Below are 22,921 nucleotides of genomic sequence, written 5' to 3' on the forward strand. Positions count from 1 at the left end.
GACCGGGGGTAGTTGTCCGGGGGGTAGTTGTCCGGGGGGTTGTTATCCTAAGGGGGTAGTTGTCCTAAGGGGGTAGTTGTCCGGGTGGTAAACATCCGGGAGGTAACTGTCTAGGGGGTAGGTGTCCTAGAACCCCTAGAAGATGTTGATATCAGTAATGATTGGAGAATATTCTAATATATCTTCTCGTATATCATATCTAAAATGTCAGAAAATGCAATTCACGTCTTATTTACGATACTCCATGAATTTTAACATTTACCAGGAGAGGGAAACTGACTCGATCAACCGATTAAGATTGATTTAATAATTATGAATTTCATGTCAATAAATCACAATATTTGGAATTACATTTGTTTTAAAATATTAATAATTTACTAAATGTTTAACCGTGGGCTATATCTAATTCAGTGATAGATGTTTACAAACACATTAATGTAAATTACTAATGTTTTGTATTGTATCGTTTCAATTGTAGCATTAGTTATCACATAACACATTGTACGTTTAGAAGAGAATAATTGCTGATAGGAATATAATGTAGTTGCCATAACTGAGCACGAAATTATTTTTATCCGCACGTATTTATTACTTTATCTTTAATCGTTGTAATAATAATAATAATTGTGTCGTAATTATATCAATGATAAATGTTCCAAAAGTATGAATGTAAATTGAAAATGTTTCTAGCATGTTAGTGTAATTAGGACGTCGGTCTGTTACAGTACACGGTATAAGTAATTTTTTAATTGTAATTTTATAATTATTTTTATATAGGAATATTAGTTTCCATAACTAAGCTCGAGTTAATCATAATAGTTACAATTATATCGTCTTGTATAATACTATATATTCTTGCATATTATATCCACTCGCATTATTATTATTATATTCAGTCGCATTATTATTATGTAATTATATTGGATACATTCTAATATTTAGTCAAGTTAAGTTGCCGTGGTATACATCGTATTTTTCTTTATAATCTCAAAAGTATACTCATTGTGTTATTATTAGTGGCACCATTTTTGTATGAACATTTTTATTATGTTCACTGTATTGTTTTCATATTGTTAATTTTAATAGTTACCTCAGTTAAGGTATTTTACTTTTACGGTTTCATATCCATTAAAAAAGTAATTTAATTCTTTTACCAATTAAGTTCTTATCACAGCAATGAGATAATACATTTACAATTAATATTACTGTAAGATCTATTATTTAATAATAGTTATTTTTTTCATTAAAATTTGTTAATTTAGTATTTTAGTGTGTAATGTTTGCAAGTTTTAATGACAGTGGGGAAAAAATCAAAACTATTATTATTGTAATATTTTACAATTACAGTAATTTTAAAAGCAGTTTCCAGAATATGAAATTATAATCTAATAATATTCTGTACTGAAAAATATAACAGTAACAATTTGCTTATATTTACTTTAATCCAACGTTGGTTGTATTTAGGGTTATTCTAAGCCTACCCAGTGTGTAGGAGACAGTCAATTACACCTTTTTGAATTATATTTTATGCAAATGTATAATTACTATGTACTCTTGTATTACTATTATTTGTTACTTAAGGAGGTAGAAGAAGAATATGTAACATTATCGTAATATTATATTATGACCAATAATATTGTATAATCTGTTTGGTGATTTGATTTGCAAAAATAAATTGTACTTTTAGAATTAGAATCACTTTCTGTATTTTATTAATTCGTTGTGCAGTGGGTTCAGTCGATTCAAATAAACGATTTGAATAGATAAATGCGTGTGAATAAAAAGTCATCGATTTTATTCGATACGGTGATGACGGAGAAGACAGAAGATTGACGACTAAAAAAATAGCTTCCTCCATATTATTAAATTAAGTTACTGTTTAATCTTGCATGACGAAAAAGATATGGATAATCACGACAACATGGTGATGACGACGACAAAACAAACAACGACGACGACAACGACAACAACAACGACGACGACAACAATGACGATGGCAAAACAACGATGAAGACGACAACAACAACATCGACGACAATTTTTCGACGACAACAAAGACGATGGCAACAACAACAATGGCGACGACAGAAGCAACAACAACGATAACAACAGCAACGACAACGACGATAACAATGACGACGAAACATAAATAAAGTAAAAACCACCAACTAAAATTTATTTTTTAATGTCTAATATCAGTATCCATATATGTTAAGTTACATTTTGGCATGTTAATAAAAAGAACGCTAATATAGAAAAAAAATGTGGGAGGGTAGAAATTCTGCCTCATATTCAAAATTTAAAAAGGGAAAATGAACATAACAAAAGAACGTAGAAATCATCGATATTATATATTGAATCATCTGAAAATCGTGATTTCAATTTAGACATACATATTCCTACCACAGTTTTTTTAATTCATCTGTAGGTCTACGAACGAGTTTTTCACCCATTAATATTGTTTAGTAATCATGATTTTCAATTACATTCTATGGTTTATATATATTTTCTGCTAAGACGGTGTTATTTATAGCATGATAGTCACAATGAAAATAATATAACAAGAGCGAGCCATATAATTTGAATTATTCCCATGTAGGCCTTTTAGTGTAGACAACGTGGCTACAGTCGCTTCCTTAATATCATGAAAACTAAAATCAAGCTTTCATTCGTCGTAGGCCTACTGTACATAAATCAGGGCTAACAGATCAAACGAATTTTGTTTTTATATCAAACGTTATTGAGCATAATTGGCTAAAAGCAAATACAATAATTACCATCGACGAAACAGTGAGCTGACTTGAGGCGACTTGAAAACTGTAACTCGTTCAACATCATCCTCACCTGATGATGATGATGATGACGATAATGATGCTAATTGTTTTAGCGAATCAAATCTAGTCCCACATTAGATTATCTTACTGTTTTTTTTTTGTGAATGACGTACATTTTGCTGTAATTCCTTTGATCTTAGCCTTCTTCGTGGTAAATTGTAGAAACTCATTCTCTGAACGGTTATAAAATCTGAAGTTATTTTTAGAACCTTTTTCAGAAAACTAAGTAATTGAATAATAGTAATTTAGTCCAATCTGTATGACGAATTGATATATAATGTCAATACAATAACATTTGTAACTATAAACAGCGCAAATAATTACAAACGATTTTAATTCGACTGATAAATTGAAAATGTTTTGATGACGATAACACAGCCAAGTTTCAAATGTATTTTCCGGGTGCACCTTTTTGCTGGTTTTAGATTTTGAATGGGAAAAAATACAAAATGTCAATCATCGCACATTGCATTTTTTAATGTAGTATATTGTCATTCATAAATAAAAGTTAGTCATTAGTCATCTGTAAGTTTCCATAGTGAAATGAAATACAATGTTTTGATATATGCTTTGTTTGCTGACATTAGGCATATCGAATCATGTTTTATTTTTGTTTAAATGTTAATTAAAACAAGTAAATATTGTGCCTTTTTGTATCATTTAATTGCATTTTCGGTATGATACTGTAATATATTTTTATTATTTTATTTTTACATGTAAGACTGTATTTTAAACTAATAAAACCGGTTTCTTTTATTGATTAAGTTCTAATTACAGTATTAAAAAAATAATACATTTTGTATAATTGTTTCTTCTTTCCTTAAAAAATAATTCCAATCGAAAATCAGTAGTTTCAATATTAACAAGCTTGTAGTACGAATTCATTCAATGCTTAAATTAGGTTAAAATGACTGACATAACAAAGCACAATCATATCATGGACCTGATTTATAGGTCAATGATTATATAACACCTCAATGGATTCCTGTCATTTGATTGGACGATGGTGGGCTACATGATACACAATAAGTGCACTATTTTTACATTATATACGATTTACGATCCTCACAGCGGTAGTCATATGATGCAGTTTCAACCAATCACATTCACGTATTTTCATAGGCTATGTAATGTTAATGTCATTTTAATATCATATTTAACTTCAATGACTGGTAGAAAACAACAAAGGCAAAGTCAACTGGTATTGTTATATGAAATGTCCTTTATAAATGCTGACCACATGTCATGCCATTATTTGTGCCGTTTAGAAAACCTTGACGGCAATGATATTTTTAAAGTACCTTTCTAAATTCAAGTCATTCAAAAACACACGGAAATTAAAGAAAAGCAGAGTAGGGGGCCTATATAACACGTTCATGGTCCAACAGACAGGCATGTAATCCTATTATACTTTAATTCAGTACAAAAGTGTTGCCAATTTAAAATCACTATTATATGTTTAGATTTAGATCTGTTTTCTATACAATAAGTGCGTGACAAATTTCTTTTGGCAACATTATACAAACCGTACTTGTAGCGTTTCAAAAAGCATGAAAATAATGAAAATGATATTGATGAAAATAGAGCAATACTAAATCCAAATAATTCTATAGACACGGAAATAAGAAAATAAAAAAGAAGTATGTAACACGCTTATGGCTCAAAAGACAGCTATCCTGCTTTTATCTTTCAATTCAGTAAACATCTTCGAAACGAATCCGTATAATATAATGGATTGTATTATTGAGTTAAATTTTAGCATGACGATAAGGAAAATGATATTGACGAAAAATAGAATAATGCTATAGTGGAAAGGAATTGATAAAAACGGAGGAAAAACGTATAAATCACTAAGAAGAGTGATAATCTGAAAACGACAAGGAAACAGAAAACATGTTTTTTTATTTTATTTTGTTAGTGGTTAAATTAAACTATTTTCCTCGCATACTGAAAACTGACAAAAGATGACTGCATACTAGCTCAAATTTCAATTATAATAATAATAATAATACTAATAATACTAATAATACTAATAATAATACTAATAATAATACTAATAATAATAATACTAATACTACCACTAATACTACCACTAATAATACCACTAATACTACCACTAATACTACCACTAATACTACCACTAATACTACCACTAATACTACCAACACCAACACCAACACCAACACCAACACCAACACCAACACCAACACCAACACCAACACCACCACCAACACCACCACCACCACCACCACCAACACCAACACCAACACCAACACCAACACCAACACCAACACCAACACCAACACCAACACCACCACCACCACCACCACCACCACCACCACCACCATTTGGTAAAAGTAATGTTGTTTAAAAGTGAGGCCATATACATGGCTGCAGTCGCGTGCTCAAGTTAGTGTTTACCGACCGACCGACCAACCGACCGACATAGTGAGCTGTAGAGTAGCGTTGCACGCACGCGACTAAAACTGAGACATAGCTTTAAACTATAAGGCGTTAAGTAGTTTCTTATTCGTGAGCGAGTGTTTTCCCAATACGTATTTTCATAGTAGATAGTACCGTATTGAACGTATTATACAAAATGAATATTTATGAGTTAAATAGGGAGAAATTGTTATCCTGACCGAATTGACTGAATACAACGAATACAAAAATTCATTCATTTAACTGCCATAACGTATAATTGTTAAGTTACGTACCGTAAATAATCAACACAGGACCAGCAGTTTTGATAATTAACGAAACATTATATAATATCAATAATATTTATACAGCTCTACCCCATTTTGCCAATTAAAGATACTGCAGATTTATAAGAAATAAAAACTAAACTTGTTACTAAACTAACTGGATTTTTTTTAAAACTGTTATATTGTAGTTAAAACATATCAATGTACTTACAATTTGGTAGCATGTGTTGAACTTTTCACATAATGCACTCTACCCTCAGCGCTATGGTACAACACAACTTATATAATTTTCGGTCAAATCCATTGATTCGTATTTGTTTAATGCTGAAGAATGTTGTAGTTGACGAACAAATTCCGTAACTTGATTGATATGGTTATGGACCACTCCTTTAGGTTGTGATATGATTGTACAGTAATCTTTTATTCTATTCAGTCAATACGTACGTTGTCATACGTACGCCAGCGCCACATGGCATTTTATGCAAATTACCGATCAGCATACCATAAACAATGATTACATAATCTTTAACTTTAATCTCTAAGTTTTCGATATATAGGAACCTGTATTTCACCCCTAATTTGCATATTTCATGTACATTTTAATAATAATTTGCATACTTTCAAGTTGAGTGATACAGGTGTAGTTTCGAGATTTACTAAACAGTGCTATGTTGGCTATTAGAAACCTGTATCCGAGTCATTTGAGGGCAGAGCAAATTCTCTAAAGATTTTTCAGTTTCATTATAATATATGCAATATTAAGAAATTGAGTCGAGGGTCAAATGTCGTACTTCCAGTAATTTGTTTTTGTAAAATGTTTCATTAGAGCAAATAGAAATATGTACATTCTGAATACGGCTGGGAAAAAAATCAACTCTCTAGAATTAGTGGTTTTCAAGATATGGGACACTGTATTTGCATATTTCATTTTAATTGTACTACTAATTTGCATGTTTTCGAGGTGTATGACAAAAGTGTATCTGAATCATTTGAGGCCAAAACAAAGTCTCTACATAGTCGAATTGTGTATGTAAACATTGATAAATAGGGTCGAGGGTCAAATATTGTACTTCCGATCATTTTTTCGTAAAATTAGAGCAAATATAAATATATACATTCTGAATAAATCAGTGAAAAAATCAACTCTACTATAGTTTTTAGCACGCGACTCTATAGCTCACTATGTCGGTCGGTCGGTAAACACTAACTAAAAATTGCACACGCGACTGCAGCCATGTATATGGCCTTGTTGTTGTAACCCCTGTAATTTCACCCTAATTTGCATATTTAAGCTAAGCTGCATATCATTGGGATGAGTGACAGAGTTGTTTTGATCTGCTCGTCATATGTGACCATTTAAAAATCTCTGTTCAATTGGTTTCACTTGCTGTTGTTAGTCGCGTGCATACGCGACTCTACAGCTCACTATGTCGGTCGGTTGGTCGGTCGGTCGGTAAACACTAACTCAAATTTGAGCACGCAACTGCAGCCATGTATATAGCCTTGTTTAGATAGATTGCCTAGACATGAATATAAAGAACCATAGTGGTGGGCCTGATTATTTTTATACGTAGTTTCAATAATTGGATGGGTTGGCTTTACTTTCACTGTAATCCAATGTAATCTATTATGCGCGCGCGTGTTTTCATGTGTAGTAATTGAACCAGGCTGTCAAGCTGGAATTTCCAGTAAAACTAAAAATAACAGAAAACAAAGATGATTTACAGTAGTTATGTAAACTAGATGGTACGCTCGCTTCGCTCGCGTACCATCTAGGTCGTGCCCACAGATGGTTCTCGGATACACAGTAATTTTAGCGTAAAAAAATGTTTACGTACTGCAGGACTATAATAGTTATTGTCATTTACAGAAAGGAATAAATAGACACGATGATTTATGTAGTCAACTAAAATTAGCACCCAGGGAATTACTTTCGAAAGAGAAACTTGTCACAAAATGAGTCCAACATTTTTATTTGGACTCATTTAAACAAACCCAATTTGTGTTTTGTGTGTAAGATTTGGATGAGGGATCGGGAAGAGGATATGGGTGCAAAGAAGAACAATTTTTAAATATATTCTTTATCTACTCAGTTACGAAATATGTTTTTCATGTTTTATAGGCCTATCAATAATATACCACTTGATACAGTAAAACATTTGCGATTTTAATACTTAGGTTTTAGGTTAATTCCCCAAGTGCCAATAAGTTTACCTACAGCTAATGGTACTTGTGTTAAACGAAAGAGTTATATTGGAATGTTCCATTCATCGGAAATCAATACATTTGTATAAACGTATATTAAATCTATCAAAATAGTATTTTTTAAAGAAAATCGGTCTGTCTTCAACATTATGATGCTGTACTCGAGCTGTTCAACCGGTTTTCAGCTATTAAAAACAATTATCATAGGAGGAGATAGAAAAATGCAAAGCATCCACGTATTATTGTCTGTGGGTATTTCTCAAGATAGACATCCATTAGACAGTGTATACCACGATCGAAAAACACCCCTATTTGGGGAAAATCGTTGAACCTAAATTCGTTTTAATCGTCAATAACTAATTATCTAACGCAATTAAATTAGTAAACAGGGTTATATCAGGTGGTTAAAATCAGTACCGAAAGTACGAACCAACTTTATATACCATCGAGTAAACATTCTAGAAGTAACGCGCGATTTACCGTATTTTGCCCTTACGTAAATTTATATATATATGAATACGTACATGAAATGCACAGTTATGCTTTTTATAAGTTTTCACATATAGGGTTCCTCCATGTTTGCACACATGTTGTTTTCTGCACCCAAAGGTGGTATATTAGGTTGTTGTACAAAGTGACATGGGTCATATATATAGATATTTAAAATTGCGTTCACAAACCCTGACACATGCCATTCCATTATTTGTGCTCTTTAGAAAATCCTGACATTTCAAGGCACCTCTGAATCCAAATACAGTAATAATAAACACACTTATGCTACACTGAAATTAAATAAAAACAGTACATAACACGATATATGCTCCAACAGACAGGAATGTATCCTATTAAAGTATCCTATTATTATAGGATTATTATTATCCTTGTTCGTGATCGAGTGTATTATATTGTTTGAAGGTTTGCATGTGGCGAAATCAAATGTTGATATAAAGTTTTCAAAGCATATTGATCGAAACGTCGAGAAACTCAACAGATCTTTTCAGAACTAATATACGTGGTGTACCGCAAACTTTATATCAACAACGAGTGTATTCGTAATACATTCTTACCATGCCGCAGCCCTTAATGTTTTCAAAAATACAATAGGCCTACACAATGATACTGTAAGCCTACATTATTATGCAAAAATAACTATTTATTAGTTAAGCCTTAGGCTAGCTTACCCCTAAAAATACATATTTTTCCAAAATATATATGCAATATTGAGAAATGGAGTCGAGGGTCAAATGTCGTACTTCCACCAGTAATTTGTTTTTGTAAAATGTTTCATTAGAGCAAATAGAAATATGTACATTCTGAATACGGCTGTGAAAAAAATCAACTCTCTAGAATTAGTGGTTTTTAAGATATGGGACAACTGTATTTGCATATTTCATTTTAATTGTACTACTAATTTGCATGTTTTCGAGGTGTGTGACAAAAGTGTATCTGAATCATTTGAGGCCAAAACAAAGTCTCTACATAGTCGAATTGTGTATGTAAACATTGATAAATAGGGTCGAGGGTCAAATACTGTACTTCCGATAATTTTTTCGTAAAATATGTAATTAGAGCAAATATAAATATATACATTCTGAATAAATTAGTGAAAAAAAATCAACTCTACTATAGTTTTTAGCACGCGACTCTAATGCTCACTATGTCGGTCGGTCGGTAAACACTAACTCAAATTTACACACGCGATTGCAGCCATGTATATGGCCTTGTTGTTGTAACCCCTGTAATTTCATCCTAATTTGCGTATTTAAGCTAATTTGCATATCATTGGGATGAGTGACAGAGGTGTGATGCTCAAATTTTGACCTGCTCGTCATATGTGACCATTTAAAAATCTCTGTCCTTCTGTTTGTTTTACTTGCTGTTTTTAGTCGCGTGCATACGCGACTCTACAGCTCACTATGTCGGTCGGTTGATCGGTCGGTCGGTAAACACTAACTCAAATTTGAGCACGCGACTGCAGCCATGTATATAGCCTTGTTTAGATAGATTGCCTAGACATGAATATAAAGAACCATAGTGGTGGGCCTGATTATTTTTATACGTAGTTTTAATAATTGGATGGGTTGGCTTTACACTGTAATCCAATGTAATCTACTATGCGCGTGCGTGTTCTCATGTGTAGTAATTGAACCAGGCTGTCAAGCTGGAATTTCTAGTAAAACTAAAAATAACAGAAAACAAAGATGATTTACAGTAGTTATGTAAATGAGTACATACATGAAATGCACAGTTATGCTTTTTTAAGTTTTCACAATTAGAGTTCCATGTTTCCACAAAATAAATGTTGTTTTCTGCACCCAAAGGTAGTATATTAGGTTGTTTGTACAAAGTGACATGGGTCATATATATATATTTACAAACCCTGACACATGCCATTCCATTATTTGTGCTCTTTAGAAAATCCTGACATTTCAAGGCACCTCTGAATCCAAATACAGTAATAATAAACACACTTAGGCTACACTGAATTTCAATAAAAACAGTACATAACACGATATATGCTCCAAAAGACAGGAATGTATCCTATTAAAGTATCCTATTATTGGTATTATCCTTGTTCGTGAACGAGTGTAGCATATTGTTTGAAGGTTTGTATGCGCGAAATCAAATGTTGATATAAAGTTTGCGCGGTACTGAGGACGATCAAAGCATATTGATCGAAACGTCGAGAAACTCAACAGATCTTTTCAGAACTAATATATGTGGTGTACCACAAACAACGAGTGTATTCTTAATACATTCTTACCACGCCGCAGCCCTTTCTCCAAATTTATGAAAAATGTGATTTTGATATTTTTGAAATATTGTTCTATTATACTAGCTACCCAAAAAAAAAAAAAAAAAAAAATTATATTTATATATATATATTTATTTAATATTTAATAATACGTTTTAAAAATGGATATAATAACCAAATTTTCAACCTTTGACCTCAATTTTCTCGTACTTTCTGACCACATAACTCAGCAATGCCTTATTCAAATTTAGTAAAATTTTCACAACAGATAGTTCACACAAATATATTGTGTAATCCGATGATTTACATCCTTCGATTTCTACATATTGTTTTCTATTACTTAAATAGCTTACAAACCATTCTAGAGCAATGCCTCTTATACCATAATGCCTTAGTTTATCAAGCAATATTTCATGATTCATAGAGTCAAATGATTTTGATAAAGGAAGACATCAAACATTTTATTCATTCTTTTTGTTTAAAGATGGAAGTTAAATGTGATGTACACTACCAGCAGGTAGTTAGACTTCTAAGGCTACAGAATTATTATCCCAGAAAACTAACTCGGGAAAAAGTCTTTGAAGTTTCTAAAAATGTGATTTTACAAGAGGAACTCAATGATGACCCAAGCAAAATACCATGGTACATGTTGCAAAACCTTATAATGTGCAACTACGAAGGAAGATCTTATGATTTAGAAGAAAATCAATCATTTCATGGAACAGCCTTTTCCTTTCATTCTCTTCTACAAGAAGAAGAACTAAATCAGTGTAAAAACAATCAAGTTAGTCCAATAGACGCACTAGTAGCTATTTTCTTATGTTGTGATAATTTTTTAAAACAAATTTTGATTGAAAAATTGTCAATATGCCAGTTAGCTATTCCGTTGCTAATGCCAGTTGCGGACGTAAAGGACAAAGAGTGGGAAATGATTGTGTGGGGAATGAGCACAATCACAAAGAAATGGCAAACGAGTTCAGGTTTGTCTTGTGAAAAGTCAATGGTGGTAGAAAAGTTACCGATTGTGTCTGCTTTGCGAATAGGAAGACCTAAAATATCCAAATCTAAAATTGTCAACTGTGTCATTAATGAGCAGAAACATGATGTTTTCTTTCATTCTGGGTGCAAAGGTGGTAATTTAGAGCGAAAATTATCAGATGGCTTATTAGAAATGGCCTGGTACCTTCCAACACAGAAAAGTACGAATGATTTTTCGGATGCACTAACTTTTATAAATTTACGGGGAAATGCATCTTATTTCAAAAGGCAGACATATTTCCTATCCGAGATATCACTGGTCACTATCGCGTTTATTTCCTGTGCTGACTTCAACAAAGATGACGATGCCTTACTTGAATCATTATACAAACAAAGGGGTCATGTAATTTTTATCTTAGATGGATCTCTTAGAGCAGAGTTAACAGAAGCCTTGCGTAAAATGGAAACAAAAATCAGAGATGTGAAGAAACAAATACGATATGTTAAAGCATCAAATAAGAACGAACTGAAAATAAGCGGAGAAATTTGGGGATTGGTCAGATCTAATTTTGAAGAATGTAATCGGAAGATGGTAAGCGATATGAGTATCGAGATGTGCACTGAAGTTGGACAGAGAATGAATTATCATGTCGACGAAATTTTACAAGATTGTTCAGAAGCCAAAACAAATGCTGTGGAATTACTCAAGCGCGTAGTTAGAAAAGGGAAACCAAAAGAGCTGCCATTGCAGATGGCAACACTTCAAATTGGAGAGACGGAAAAAGAAAAGCACCGCCTGCTAAGGAAAGGAATTAGGCAAATTGAAGAATATATTGACAGCCTAAAGAAAGAAATAAAAGTCCTACGTCGAAAACAGTTACAGCAACACAGATGCGAGCATTGTACATACGATATGTTTACAGCCTCATTCAGAAACTCGCTTATAAAAAGAAAATATTTCTTTGGGTTTGTTAAGATAATGACCGATCGACATAGTATCGATACGCTACAGCCAATACGTGCAGATTACATCCAACGATGGAGCAGGTATTGTGACGAACGAAAAAATGAATCATCAAAATTAATGAAAAGTGAACTTGATAAACTTGAACAGAAACTTTCGCACAACTCGTTGGGATTAGAACATTTTAATCGAGAAATTGGACAGTATTACGAAATGTTGTCAGATTTAAAAATCCAAACACTTGACGAAAATTGCCATTTAGCAGAAGTTGCTGCTGAGATGTTACTACATGGATATCCCATTGAGCTGATGGATGGTAATGCAGCCCACGTGCCTCTCACTTGGATTGAAGCCGTGTTCAGTTCTCTCAGGTACCAAGTTGGCAATAAAAAAGTGTTTGTGTTATCAGTACTGGGCATTCAAAGTAGCGGAAAATCAACCATGTTAAACGCAATGTTTGGTTTACAATTTTCCGTTAGTGCCGGCAGATGTACTAAAGGTATATTCGCTCAGCTGGTATCATTAGATAAAGGTTTAAGAGACGACACACAATGTGACTACATTCTGGTGGTTGACACTGAGGGATTGCGGTCTCCTGAATTCACCAGTATGCAGCAGGATAGCAATCGTGATAACGAACTAGCAACGCTCGTGATTGGATTAGGTGATCTTACCATAATAAACATTATGGGAGAAAACCCAACAGACATGCAAGACACACTTCAAATCGCTGTACATGCTTTTATGAAAATGGATAATGTTAACATCAAACCTAGTTGCTTGTTTGTACATCAAAACGTCACTGATGTCGCAGCATCTGATTTAAATACGACACAAAAAAGAAGTATGAGAGAAATGTTGGATAAAATTACAAGAATTGCAGCCGACGCAGAACATTGCAGTGAAAGGTATAAATCGTTTTCTGATGTTATTAATTTTCAAGAAAACAAACATATAATGTACATGTCCAGCCTCTGGCAAGGAGATCCACCGATGGCGCCCCCTAATCCTGGTTACAGCAAATGCATTCTTCAAGTGAAGAAACAAGTCTTGGAATTCCTCAAATATTCCAAACCTAAACATATAGAAGATTTTACAACATTGCTGCGCGATCTTTGGAGAGCAATATTATGTCAAAATTTCGTATTCAGTTTCAAAAATTCTGTTGAGATCCAAGCGTTTAATGCTTTGAATGCAGAATATGTAAAGCATGCTCGTGATTTCAGACGAAATGCACTGACATACATCTACAGACTTCAAGTTGAATGTAAGAAATTAACAGCTGAACAAATAAGAGAAGATGGGGAACACATTTTGAAAAAGTACTTACAGAAATTGGAAGACTCGGACATTCGTACATTTCAATCAAACATGGAATCTTATTTCAAAGAAGAAATAAAAGCATGTCAATGGAAGGGTAAAATGGATTTACAACTTGAATACCTTTGTAAGGAGATTAGAAAAGAGCTGATGGATGCATTTACGTCCATTAGAAATAAAATGATTGAAAGAGCTGACATTGATGCCAAGATAAAATTGCAGGAGCAAGACATCTATCAAAAAGCTAAGAAACTAGCGGACGTGTATCGAAATAAACATCTTTCTGATAAAGATCTTGAACTGGAGTTCACTAAACATTGGAACACGTGGGTTTCTGCAATACCTATTGGTGAAGATTATGTAGATATACAAAGATCTTTTCAAATAATTACTGAAGAGTGTTTCTTAGAAAATCATAAATCGGAAGTTACTAGTGTATTGCAGTTCAAAGATTTCCCTACTGAAGTACGTGAAACTGACTTGTCTGTTAATACCAATCGGTTTAAAAGATTTTTTAAAACATTTGTTAACGCGTTCGGTGGTTCTGCCGTAAGCAAGAAAGCATATGTAAATCAGGCTAATTGGGAAAAACAACGCATTCTTGAAAAACTTCAAACACACATTTCAAATCATGCACGGAATGGAAGAAGTTACACTAAACAACTGGGATCAGAACTTCTCAGTTCCCTATCAAGTGAACTTGAAGAAATAAAAATAGATGAGAAAGTTCACCTTAACGAAAAGGGAAAGATTCGATTAGCCCTGTGTAACTACAAAGTTAAACTAATACCTGACTTAGAACGAATGCAAACGCATTATAAACTTGAAAACGACACGCGACTATACATGAAATCTCAAAGAGAACGATTGCAACAAATTTTTGAAGAGGAATGTAAAGACTTGCACATAATTGTTAAAGTGGCGTCATCCATTTCTCGAGAGGTTGCAAGTTCTGTTCAAACAGCTCTTCCAGAGAAATGCAAACTTGGAGTAATTGATCATCTAAGATATTCTTCCGGTAAACAGTTTTCTAGTAAGATGTCTCTCCATGCATGGATGCTGATTGAAATGGCAGAGAAAGGCAAGTTTCAAACCTTTGTCCCGTATTTATCACAACGTTTACCTCTCAACAAATAAAGAAAATTTGCTTCAAGAAAAATAAAACCGGTACTTCTTTACTACAAGAAATATACAATCGTAAAGTTCATGAAATATTAACTGGATTAAAGCAAGCTATTACTGCTTTAAGAGCGGAAGGTGCTATCACAATGAAATCATGGTGGTCAACCTTACTCAAAAATATTGATAAAGAATTATACGTCAAAACAGATATTAGGTTTTTTGATGAGGATAGAGATCTGGATTTGGAAGAGTTTAGTGATAGATTATTAGTTGAACTAAACGACATCGAAGACATAATTATTAAAGCTTATGATAGTAGCATTTTCAGCAAAATAAGCACATCCTGTTGTAAGTTCTTTACAGCTGATCTACTAGCTTGCCAAGAGGTGTGTCCATTTTGTAAAGCACTATGCGATCTTCAGGGACCACACGATCATCATCGGACAGATTGTCACAGACCAAAAGGGGTTGCCGGATATCACTGGGTGGATTCTGAAAAGCTCAACCCAGACTTGTGCACAACTGGAGTATTGTCTAACTATAGTTTTCAGAATGAAGATACGAACAGCAGAGTCATTAATTACAGAGATTACAGGACTGTCAATGAATACTACGCATCATGGAAAATTGAACCTCTGGCAGGCGATTCAGAGATGTACTGGAAATGGTTTATGGCAACTTATAATACTGAACTTGCTGAATACTACAATGCTAATGAAGCTGATATTCCAGACGGATGGAATGATATTACAATGGAGGATGCGACGGAAGATATGAAAAAATTGTACAACATTTAAATAATCAACAACAGCAACGATGTTAAAAGATTGATTGGTAACTGTTTCTATGACGGATAATTGGACTAATGTGCTGTACCAACGTCTGAAGATTTCTTTATGGTGTCGTCATATCATCACGGATACCCAGAAATAGTGGCAATTACAGAGGTCACAACAAATCTAGGCCTATATAATCGGTCGGAACAAAAATACTCCGCATTTTGTATATTAAACAACCCTTACCAAAATTCCTAATGCGTAGATCAATTGATTTGTTCGACTATCAAATGAAAACGTATCGTGTGTTGCCTACATATTTAATTTTTATTTTGTTGGCACATTAAATATCTTTGATCTTTAATGGTAATTAATGCTCATCATTTGGAAGTTATTGTTGGTCCTCCTAAAAGATGTGATATCAATAATGTTTGGTGAATATTTAATATATCTTCTCGTATAAAAGAGCATCATATCTAAAATTTAAGAAAATTCAAATCACCTCTTATTTTTAGAGGATAGGGAAACTGACTCGATCAACCGATGAATTTCAATGAATCACACTATTTGGCATAATTATTTTGTTTTTTGTTTTTAATATTTAATAATGAACTAAAATGTTTCCATACATATTAAGGTAAATTAATATTGTTTGTATTGTATCGTTTAAATTGTAGCATTAGTTGTTAAAACACATTGTACGTTTAGAAGAGTAGAGTTGCTACTAGGAATATAATGTATTTGCCATAACTGAGCACGAAATTATTGTTATCCGCACGTATTTATTACTGTAACTTTAATCGTAATAATAATCGTCTCGTAATTATAAACCAATGATAAATGTTTCCAAAAATATGAATGTTAATTGAAAATGTTTGTAGCATTTTAGTTTAATTAGGACGTCGGTCTGTTACAGTACACGGTATAAGTAATTTTTTAATTGTAATTTTAGAATTATTTTTATATAGGAATATTAGTTTCCATAACTAAGCTTGAGTTAATCGTAATAATTACATAATTACAATTATATCGTCTTGTATAATACTATATATTCTTGCATATTATATTCACTCGCATATTATTATATCAACTCGCATTATTATTATACAATTATATTGTATAAATTCAAACATTTAGTCAAGTTAAGTTTCCGTGGTATACATAATCGTATTTTATCATTTAATTGTGTTAAATTAGTGGCACCATTTTTGTATGAATATTTTGATTTTTTTCATTGTATTGTTTTCATATTGTTAATTTTAATAGTTACTTCAGTTAAGGTATTTTACTTTCACGGTTTCATATTCAATAAAAAGGTAATTTAATTCTTTTACCAATTAAGTTCTTATCACAAAGCAATGAGATATAATACATTTACAATTAATATTACTGTAAGATCTATTATTTTATAATAGTTATGTTTTTCATTTCATTAAATTTGTTAATTTAGTATTTTCAGTGTGTAATGTTTGCAAGTTTGAATGACAGTGGAAACAAATCAAAACTATTATTATTGTAATATTTTACAATTACAGTAATTTTAAAAGCAGATTCCAGAATATGAAATTATAATCTAATAATATTCTGTACTGAACAATATAACAGTAACAATTTGCTTATATTTACTTTAATCCAACGTTGTTTGTATTTAGGGTTTTTCTAAGCCTACCTAGTGTGTAGGAGGAGACAGTCAATTACACCTTTTTGAATTATATTTTATGCAAATGTATAATTACTATGTTTTTCTTAAACTTTAATCGATTTAATGTGCTTTCTTGTATTACTATTATTTGTTACTTAAGGAGGTAGAAGAAGAATATGTAACATTATCGTAATATTATATTATGACCAATAATATTGTATAATCTGTTTGGTGATTTGATTTGCAAAAATAAATTGTACTTTTAGAATTAGAATCACTTTCTGTATTTTATTAATTCGTTGTGCAGTGGGTTCAGTCGATTCAAATAAACGATTTGAATAGATAAATACGTGTGAATAAAAAGTCATCGATTTTATTCGATACGGTGATGACGGAGAAGACAGAAGATTGAGGACTAAAAAAATAGCTTCCTCCATATTATTAAATTAAGTTACTGTTTAATCTTGCATGACGAAAAAGATATGGATAATCACGACAACATGGTGATGACGACGACAAAACAAACAACGACGACGACAACAACAACAACGACGACGACAACGACAACAATGACGATGACAAAACAACGATGAAGACGACGACGACAACAACATCGACGACAATTTTTCGACGACAACAAAGACGATGGCAACAACAACAATGGCGACGACAGAAGCCACAACAACGATAACAACAGCAACGACAACGACGATAACAATGACGACGAAACATAAATAAAGTAAAAACCACCAAATTTATTTTTTAATATCTAATATCAGTATCCATATATGTTAAGTTACATTTTGGCATGTTAATAAAAAGAACGCTAATATAGAAAAAAAATGTGGGAGGGTAGAAATTCTGCCTCATATTCAAAATTTAAAAAGGGAAAATTAACATAACAAAAGAACGTAGAAATCATCGATATTATATATTGAATCATCTGAAAATCGTGATTTCAATTTAGACATACATATTCCTACTACAGTTTTTTTTTTCATCTGTAGGTCTACGAACGAGTTTTTCACCCATTAATATTGTTTAGTAATCATGATTTGTAATTACATTCTATGATTTCTATATTTTCTCCTAAGACGGTGTTATTTATAGCATGATAGTCACAATGAAAATAATATAACAAGAGCGAGCCATATAATTTGAACTATTCCCATGTAGGCCTTTTAGTGTAGACAACATGGCTACAGTCGCTTCCTTAATATCATGAAAACTAAAATCAACAGATCAAACGAATTTTGTTTGTTATATCAAACGTTATTGAGCATAATTGGCTAAAAGCAAATACAATAATCACCATCGACGAAACAGTGAGCTGACTTGAGGCGACTTGAAAACTGTAACTCGTTTAACATCATCATCACCTGATGATGATGATGAGGATGATGATGACGATAATGGTTTCAGCAAATCTAGTCCAACATTAGATTATCCTACTGTTTTTTTTCTGTAATTCCTTCTTCGTGGTAAATTGTAGAAACTCATTCTCTGAACGGTTATAAAATCTGAAGTTATTTTTATGATCGAACCTTTTTCAGAAAACTAAGTAATTGAATAATAGTAATTTTGTCCAATAAAAACAAATTTTATTTTATTTCCCTATGACGAATTGATATATAGGCCTAATGTCAATACAATAACATTTGTAACTACAAACAGCGCAAATAATTACAAACGATTTTAAATCGACTGATAAATTGAAAATGTTTTGATTACGATAACACAGCCAAGTTTCAAATTTATTTTCCGGGGTGCACATTTTTGCTGGTTTTAGATTTTGATTGGGAAAAAATACAAAATGTCAATCATCGCACATTGCATTTTATCAATGTAGTATATTGTCATTCATAAATAAAAGTTAGTCATTAGTCATCTGTAAGTTTCCATAGTGAAATGAAATACAATTTTTTGATATATGCTTTGTTTGCTGACATTAGGCCTATCGAATTATGTTTGATTTTTTGTTTAAAATGTTCATTAAAAAAAAAGGAAATATTGTGTCTTTTTTGTATCATTTAATTGCATTTTCGTTATGATACTGTAATATGTTTTTATTATTACATGTAAGACTGTATTTTAAACTAATAAAACCTGTTTCTTTTATTGATTAAGTTCTAATGACAGTATTGAAAAAAATAATACATTTTGAATAATTGTTTCTTCTTTCCTTAAAAAATAATTCCAATCGAAAATTAGTAGTTTCAATATTAACAAGCTTGTAGTACGAATTCATTCAATGCTTAAATTAGGTTAAAATGACTGACATAACAAAGCACAATCGTATCATGAACCTGATTTATAGATCAATGATTATATAACACCTCAATGGATTTCTGTAGTTTGATTGAACGATGGTGGGCCACATGATACACAATAAGGTATACAATTTACGATCCTCGCAGCGGTAGTCATGTGATGCAGTTTCAACCAACCACGTTCACGTATTTACATAGGCTATGTAATATTAATGTCATAATTAACATCAATGACTGGTAGAAAACGACAAAGGCAAAGTCAACTGGTATTGTTATACTGTATAAAATGTCCTTTATAATGCTGACCACATGCCATGCCATTATTTGTGCCGTTTAGAAAACCTTGACGGAAAATGATATTTTCAAAGTACCTTTCTAAATTCAAGTCATTCAAACACACGGAAATTAAAGAAAAGCAGAGTAGGGGGCCTACATAACACGCTCATGGTCCAACAGACAGGCATGTAATCCTATTATACTTTAATTCAGTACAAAAGTGTAGCCAAATTAAAATCACTATTATATGCTTAGATTTAGATCTGTTTTCTATACAATAAGTGCGTGACAAATTTCTTTTGGCAACATTATACATACCGTACTTGTAGCGTTTCAAAAGGCATGAAAATAATGAAAATGATATTGATGAAAATAGAGTAATACTAAATCCAAATAATTCTATAGACACGGAAATAAGAAAATACAAAAGAAGTATGTAACACGCTTATGGTTCAAAAGACAGCTATCCTGCTTTTATCTTTTAATTCAGTAAACATCTTCGAAACGAATCCGTATAATAATGGATTGTATTATTGAGTTAAATTTTAGCATGATAATGATATTGACGGAAAATAGAGTAATGCTATTTAGTGGAAAGGAATAGATAAAAACAGAGGAAAAATGTATAAATCACTAAGAAAAGTGATAATCTGAAAACGACAAGAAAACAGAAAACATGTTTTTTTTTTGTTAGTGGTTAAATTAAATTATTTTCCTCGCATACTGAAAACTGACAAAAGATGTCAGTATACAGTAGCTCAGCTTTCAATTGTATGACCTAAACTTTAAAATAAACCGACTTGCCGTGTCTTAAATAATCCATAATTAAAATAAATAATACTAAACCATAACATAAATTAATCAATCAATGGACATAATTAATTTCTATCAATGGTAAACAATACAATACAAAAAAAGTAATATATAATAATGAAACCTGGGTTTACTTGGGTTTACTTGGGTTTAGAGGCTGGAAGCGTTGCTTGTTTGCCCCTCATTACTTCTCCAGTGCATCACTGATGTAAGGGTCGTACTTCATTGAGTGGTTTGTCCAATATTTTTCCAATCCTGATTTGAATCGGTTTATTGTATTGGCTTCAATTCAATAAATAATAAATAAAACGAAAATTTACATTGTAGCCAAAGGCTAAATTGTGTAAAATTTTACAAAATATTGCACATATAAAAAAGTTCTCACATAAAAATAACATCTTATATTAAAAGAAATTGTTACAAATCATGGCCTATTAAAATATCTGTATTAAAACTTATGTACTATTTGTTTATTATTTCACATTGGTTGATGACGGCAACTTTGGCTAATTGTAATTATTCTTTATTAATCAGCAGGTTAATTAGGTATGGTAAAGGGCTATTTTTATATCGTTTAGTCCTATATTTTATTTGTTGATATGGGTTGGTCTTTCTTAATTTCTTCAACAGCATGCCCAGGTAGAGAATTCCAATTATTTATAGCTCTGAATGAAAAGGTGGTTTGTCTGGTCCTAGTTCTGCAACGTTGTTTTTTAATTTTAAACAATACAACAATACTATATTTAGCCATTGGTATTTGCAGGTATTTTGTGTACAGGTACTTTAGTTGAAGTTCCTCTCAGTAAATAAGCTGTATCACTGATACAATCATCGTTGGCACCGACGACCGCTGCGGCTTACCAATACAGCATTGCATGGTTGGGGAAACTTGTTCTGTAACTTTGTTGCCCATTTACATGAGTCAAACTTTGCGTTGAGAACAATTTCCACGAGTATAACGTACACGATATACGACTGCTCATCACTGTGGGCATTTTGACAAGATTACGATACGATAGTATTTATTGTCATTTTTACAACGTTAAGGTTAATTATGTCTCTGGACTCGATCGAACCCGTTTTTTGTCGGCTGTTGTTTAAGGCTTTCTTTCTAACGACTTTTTATGGTTTCTTTAGAATAGGTAAATTGGTTGTATACTATTTTAAATATAAAATTATCTTTCAAAAATGCTGACACATGTCATGTCATTGTTTAGACAACCTTGACGGCAATGATATTTTCAAAGTACCTTTCTAAATTCAAGTCATTCTAAACACACGGAAATTAAAGAAAAGCAGAGTAGGGGGCCTACATAACACGCTCATGGTCCAACAGACAGGCATGTAATCCTATTATACTTTAATTCAGTACAAAAGTGTAGCCAATTTAAAACCACTATTATATGTTTAGATTTAGATCTGTTTTCTATACAATAAGTGCGTGACAAATTTCTTTTGGCAAAATTATACATACCGTACTTGTAGCGTTTCAAAAGAATTTGTATAATGATCTACAGTATTGTATTATTGAGTTAAACTTTAACATGAAAATAAGGAAATAGATATTGATAAAAATAGATTAATACTAAATCCAAACAATTCTATAGACACGGAAATAAGAAAATACAAAAGAAGTATACAATACGCTTATGGTTCAAAAGACAGCTGTCCTGCTTTTATCTTTTAATTCAGTAAACATCTTCGAAACGAATCTGTGTAATAATGGATTTTGTTATTAAGTTAAATCTTAGCATGACGATAAGGAGAATGATATTAACGAAAAATAGAATGATGCTAAAATAGTGGAAAGGAATTGATAAAAACAGAGAAAAAACGTCACACTAGGAAGAGTGATAATCTGAAAACGACAAGAAAACAGAAAACATTTTTTTTAATTTTATTTTGTTAGTGGTTAAATTAAACTATTTTCCTCGCATACTGAAAACTGACAAAAGATGACTGTATACTAGCTCAACTTTCAATTAAAAATTGTATAACCCAAACTTTAAAATAAACCGATTGCCGTGTCTTAAATAATCCATAATTATAATAATAATAATAATAATAAATCATAACATAAATCAATCAATGAACATGATTAATTTCTATCAATGGTAAACAATACAATACAATGAAAAAATGGTAATATATAATAATGAAACAATACAACAATACCATTAATAGAGGATTAAAGGAGAAATTTCTTGTCACGCAAGACCCAAAAACGAAAATAAAAAATGCATTTGTATGTAATCATA

Source organism: Antedon bifida, chromosome 3, assembly GCF_963402885.1.
Source record: "Antedon bifida chromosome 3, ecAntBifi1.1, whole genome shotgun sequence".
Classification (NCBI taxonomy): Eukaryota; Metazoa; Echinodermata; class Crinoidea; order Comatulida; family Antedonidae; genus Antedon; species Antedon bifida.